Genomic DNA, 6,132 nt, shown 5'->3' with positions numbered 1-6,132 from the left:
CCCTCAGCGCTGTTTGCTCTTCATGCCTTTCACCCCCTGAGCCGCCATTTTGTGGCACCTCACGCCCTCCCGCCAGCCGCCATTTTGTGGCACCCCTCTCCACAGAACCCAGCGCTCCATCACGGCTCCCCACCACTTCCAAGGGAAAAGGACGTGTGTAATTGCACTGCTGGGCGCCTTGCACGAGCGTTGTGACACACTGCGGTACTAAGTTTGGCACAGCATTCTCACAGATCACTTACACAGCGCGAGGAGTGTGAGGAGAACAGCCCTACAACGCTTCGCCATCATGGTGACACAACGGCCGCGGCTCCACACTGCGCTTTGGCTGGACTAAGGGGGACTCTGAGATAATGTTCTTGCAGCCTTTAATTCCTCAGTCCTTTATCTTGTTAGCTGTAGTTGTCCCACTGAAACCTGGGAAGTCCTTCAGTGTTCCTGATCAACCCAGGATCAGCCACAGGGGACTATGTAGCTTTAGAAATGTGAGTACAATGAACCTTGAACTGCCCAATGCAGCTTAGCTTATATACATTGCTTCAGATATGTGTGTCTACCCTTAAGAGTGCAGCCCATGTGCTGCAGGGCACTGGTGAATGAGACAGCCATGCAGGCCATCTCTCCCTTCCTCAGAGAACACAGCTCAGCTCTCTCTGTTCATAAGGTTTTAGTTCGCTTATCAGCTGGCCAGGACAGCCTGGCACTGATGTGTCATTTGCTCTGATGGATATTCAGGCTTCCACGGTTGTGACTTATGTTTGCCAGTTAACTGAGGACGATGTGCAAGTAGAAATACCAATACGTTTCAATCTCCTTGCTGACTCCTTCTTGTTAAAGCTGAATCCAGCCACCTGGGGGTGCTGCTGCAGCGGCGTGTAAATCGGTAGCAACACTTAACTGTGAGCTTGTGAAGTTCACAACTAGGGCATAGAGAAGAAGAAACTGATTAACAGAAATTGGTTTATTAAATATATGTATATATATCCTGTGTCTAAGAACGTGGTGCTGTTGTTCCTGACTTGTGGAGCTGCAGCTAGCGGTAGCTTGGAGTTTTACCTCTTCTGTATAATGAGCATAGAATAAAAGAGTATTTTCGTGTTTCTGGATCTTATTAATTGCTTGTTAATTGAGAAGAGGACGGGAATTCAGTCTCAGTGGGCTGGAAGGGAGCTTTTGCTTCCCAGTGTGTACTGAAACCTCTCTGGATTTATCACAGCTGCTCAACGAACTCTTAACGGCACTGACTGTGGCACCTGACCTGCTGCCTCCAGCCTCTCTTCCTGGCCAGTGTACTTGTGTTGAGCTATGGGAAGCTGGTGCAGTTGTGTGGGATGAGGTAAGGCCAGCTGGATAGCCTGGGGGCTGGCCGGTGGGCTTGGTGGGAGAAGCAGGGCTGGGGAATGCTGTGAATGGCAGGTGGTGCCACTGCTGTTGTGAGGAAGAAGGTAGCTTGTGTGAATGCTTTGCAATGAAGGCTGGTGAAGTGCTCCTGCTAGCCCTAGGCTATTGCTCGTGGCTGTGGTGGTGCTTAACAGTGCTAGAGTGCAGAGAAATCGATGTGTGCAGCTGCTCTGGGATTAGCAACAGCAACTATGGCTGGTACCAGCAGAAGTCACCTGGCAGTGCCCCTGTCACTGTGATCTATCAGAACAACAACAGACCTTCAGGTACCTTTTTATACTGTTCTGGTTCCACATCTAGCTTCACAAATACATTAACCATCACTGGGGTCCAAGCCAAGGACAAGAGTGTCTATTACTGTGGTTCTGTTCTGATGCCAACAGCCCCACCAACACCACGGGACATCTGCTCACAGTCCTCCACGTCCTGGTGCAGCTTCATGAGCGTGTTAACCATTGTGGGGATTCAAGCTGAAGATGTGGCTGTCTATTACTGTAGCAGCAGGGACAGCAGAGGTAAGCCTGGTGCGGTGATATAGGAGATGTCAAAAAACATGTATGGGGGTTAAAAATGGAGGTTTTCTGCTCTTTTCTCTCACAGCTGGGCTGAATGGTGAGATGAATTCTTGTCCCCTCTGCTAAGCACTGTCTGAATGGTCTCCCTGTTGTGTGTTGTGGTGCATGAGCAGGCTGAGAAAAGGGGCATTTCTGTCTGTCCCTTTAAAGGCCCAAAGTCCCTGGCTGTGAACAGTAAGTCTGCCTAGGGCACTGAAGCTGTGGGCAGGTACTGCCAGGAGAGGAACCCAGGCCGTGATACAATACCCATGGCTCTGTGTCCCCACAGTAATGGGGCTCTGCTGCAGACCATCACTCTTTCTTAACCCCTCCTCCCTTAAACTTCCTGCAGTTCTAAGTTTTATCTCACCTCCAATTAATCACTGTCACCTTACAGCACTAGTGCTGCTGTACCTGCTCCCGCAGTAATAGACAGCCTCATCCTCGGCTTGGACCCCAGTGATGGTGAATGTACCCATGGAGCTGGATGTGAAACAGGAGAATTGTGAAGGGATGTTCGAGGGTCTGTTGGTGCTGCTATGGATCACAGTGACAGGGGCACTGCCAGGTGACTTCTGCTGGTGCCAGCTGTAATAGCCACTACCCCCAGAGCAGGTGATCCTGACAGTTTATCCTGGTTTGGCTGACACTGAGGCTGGCTGAGTCTCCCTGGAGAGGCAGGAAATAAAATGGGGCTCGGTGAGTGTCTGATGCACAGAGCCCTCAGCACATTGCAGTGGGATAATGCTTCTGAGCACACAGTCCCAAATGAAACTTCAGGACTTCCTTGTCTGCTCCTGGAGTAACAACATCTATGGCTGCTCCCAGCAGAAGACTCCTGGCAGTGCCCTTGTTGCTATGATACATAGGGTCAGCAAAAGACCCTCACACATTGCTTCATACTTTTCCTGTTCCAGGTCCTGCTCCATGCACAAATTAACTGTCATGGAGATTCAAGCCAAGGGTGAGACTTTCTGTTACTGTGGCAGTAACCTTGGTCTGCTGATATGAGGAGATGTGGAGAGGGAAAAAAAAGAAGGTAGATAAAGGGGCTAAAAATAGAGGCTTTTGCACATCTGTCTCACAGCCAAACTGGGCTGTGCAGCTGAGGCAGGTTCCTGTCCCCTCTGTGAATGGCCTCCCTCTTGTACCTTGTGCAGGAGGAGATTCTGGGGACAGAAGGCACTTCTATCTGTTTCTGCATAGTCACAACACTGTGTCAGCCACCGCCCTTCTCAGTGTTACCCCTGGCAGTTCCATCCTCCTACTTCTGGATAGAATCACAGAATGGTAGGGGTTGGAAGGGACCTCCTGAGATCACCGAGTCCAGCCCCCCCAAAACAGGTTCCCTACACCAGGTCACACAGCTCGGCATCCAGAACTGGACACAGTACTCCAGATTAGGCCTCACCAGGGCAGAGTAGAGGGGAGGATCGCCTCCCTTGACCTGCTGGCAGCGCTCTTCTGAATGCACCCCAGTATGTTGTTGGCCTTTTTGGCCACAAGGGCACACTGCTGGCTCATGGATGTAGGTGAGGTCTCTTCTGCAGTGGTGGTGTTCCTCATCCCATGGCTGCCAGGTGTAGGCTGTGTGTCAGGCAATTGCTGAGCTCCATTTTCTCTCCCTCTCCAGGTTCCCTGGTGCAGGCAGCACTGACTCAGCTGGCCTTGCTGTCAGCAAACCTGGGAGGAACAATTAGGATCACCTGCTCTGGGATTAACAGCGACTATGGCTGGTACCAGCAGAAGTCACCTGGCAGTGCCCCTGTCACTGTGATCTATCAAAACACCAAGAAACCCTCAGGTATCTCTTTGTAATTTTCTGGCTCCTCAAACATATTAACCATCACTGGGGTCCAAACCATGGATGAGGCTGTCTATTACTGTGGTGTCTGGGATAGGTGCTGCCTGCACCAGGGAACTGGGAGAGGAGGGTGGGAGAAAATGGAGTTCATTGAGTCCCTGACATACAGAGCCCTCACTAGGCAATGGGATAAGACTGCTGAGCCCACGGGCTGTCTGGTACTATGGCTGGTACCAGCAGAAGACACCTGGCAGTGCATCTGTCACTGTGATCTATGCTGACACCAACAGACCTACCAACACCATGGGACAGCTTCTCACAGTCCTCCATGTCCTGGTGCAGCTTCATGAGTACGTTAACCATTGTAGCTGTCTTTTACTGTAGCAGCAGGAACAGCAGTGATAATCCTGGTGTGGTGATACAGGGAGATGTCAAAAAACAAACAAAAAAACATATATGGGGGTTAAAAATGGAGGTTTTCTGCCCTTTTATCTCATGGCTGGGCTGTACAGCTGATATGAATTCTTGTTCCCTCTGCAAAGCACTGTCTGAATGGTCTCCCTGTTGTGTGTTGTGGTGCATAAGGAGATTCTGGGGATAGGGGGCACTTCTGTCTGTCCTTGAAAAGTTTCTGCACTGTGTCATCCCCAGCCCTGCTCCTTGTTACACTGTCCACCCTGTCCTCCTGATGCTGAAGCTACTTCTGTGCTGTGATGCTCCAGGCTGGGTTCTGATCCTCTAAAATGGCAGTGGTCTCTTCTTTGATGGTGATATTCTTCATTCACTGCTGGGCAGTGATTGCTGTGTGTGTTGGGCACTCACTAAGCCTTGTTTTCTTCTCTTTCTCCTCTCCCTCTCCAGGTTCCCTGGTGCAGGCAGCGCTGACTCAACCAGCCTCAGTGTCAGTGAACCCAGGAGAAACCGAGGATCACCTGCTCTGGGAGTAGCAGCTGGTATGGCTGGCACCTGCAGTAAGAGGCTTTGAGGCTGGAAACAGTGCAGTGCTGTGCCTTTGAAGGAACAGGCATAATGGGGCACTGGACACAGGATTGCTTAATGAAAAGGTAAAGGAAGACATTTATGCATACTTGTACAGCCTGGCAGAAGGGACTGGATTCTGTCTCAGCCCTGGCTCAACAAGGGCAGAAAGCCATGGTTTTGAATTGCAGTCTGTACATCACCCCCACATATCCCCGTATCACTGTACCAGCAGTACTGCTGCCGTCGTAGCCACCACAGTAATAGACAGCCTCGTCCTCGGCTTGGACCCCAGTGATGGTTAATGTGGCTGTGGAGCCGGATAGGGAACCGGAGAATCGTGAAGGGATGTTTGAGGGTCTGTTGGTGTTATCATAGATCAGAGTGACAGGGGCACTGCCAGGTGACTTCTGCTGGTACCAGCCATAATAGCTGCTGCTACCCCCAGAGCAGGTGATCGTGACAGTTTATCCTGGGTTCACTAACACTGAGGCTGGTTGAGTCAGTGCTGCCTGCACCAGGGAACCTGGAGAGGAGAGAGAGGAGAAAACAGAGTTTAGTGAGTGCCTGGCACACACAGCCCTTAGCATACAGTCAGTGGGACTGGGCCCCATGCTCAAAATCCCCATCTGCATGCAGACTCAAAATGACCTGCTGCAGGAGTAGTAACAACTGGTATGGCTGGTACCAGCAGAAGTCACCTGGCAGTGCCCCTGTCTCTGTGATCTATTGGAACGACAAGAGACCCTCGAACATCCCTTCACGATTCTCCGGTTCCAAATCTGGCTCCACAGCCACATTAACCATCACTGATGTCCAAGCCAGGAACAAGGCTGTCTGTTACTGTGGTGTCTAAAACAGCAGCAATGCTGGTGTAGTGACATGGGGAGATGTGGTGGTAAATTGAAGTCCAGAGCTAAAAATAATGGGTTTCCACCCTTCTCCATTATTATGACTTCTGTTGAGATCTCTTTCCCTGTGGTGGTGTTAGAAGGAGCAGGAGGAACAGGCAGGGGTCTTGTCGAGAGAGCTGGCACTAGCAGGGATAGAGGATGCCCCACATGGAAGAGAGGGACACAGTTATGTCCGCTTCTGATGAGAGGTGTTCAGAGCAGAGCAGCACATCCCAGGGTCTGAGACATCTCCTGTGCCCTGAGGTCTGAAAGGGAGTGCATTCATTGCCATGGCCAAGTGAAGGTAAGAGTAACATGCCTACTGCAGTAATTCTGCACATAGAAGAGGAAGAAGGGCAGCAAATCTTCCTACAGTTCAAGTTTTATCTCCAATTAATCATTGTTGCTATACAGCTCTAGTGCTGCTGTCCCAGCTCCCACAGTAATAGTCAGCCTCGTCCTCGGCTTGGACCCCAGTGATGGTTAATGTGTTTGTGGAGCC

This window comes from Coturnix japonica, chromosome 9 (genome assembly GCF_054131305.1).
Source record: "Coturnix japonica strain WE chromosome 9, WE-NBRP24, whole genome shotgun sequence".
NCBI classification, from domain to species: domain Eukaryota; kingdom Metazoa; phylum Chordata; class Aves; order Galliformes; family Phasianidae; genus Coturnix; species Coturnix japonica.
The sequence above is the reverse complement of the archived record's forward strand: the minus strand, read 5'-3'. Positions refer to the sequence as shown.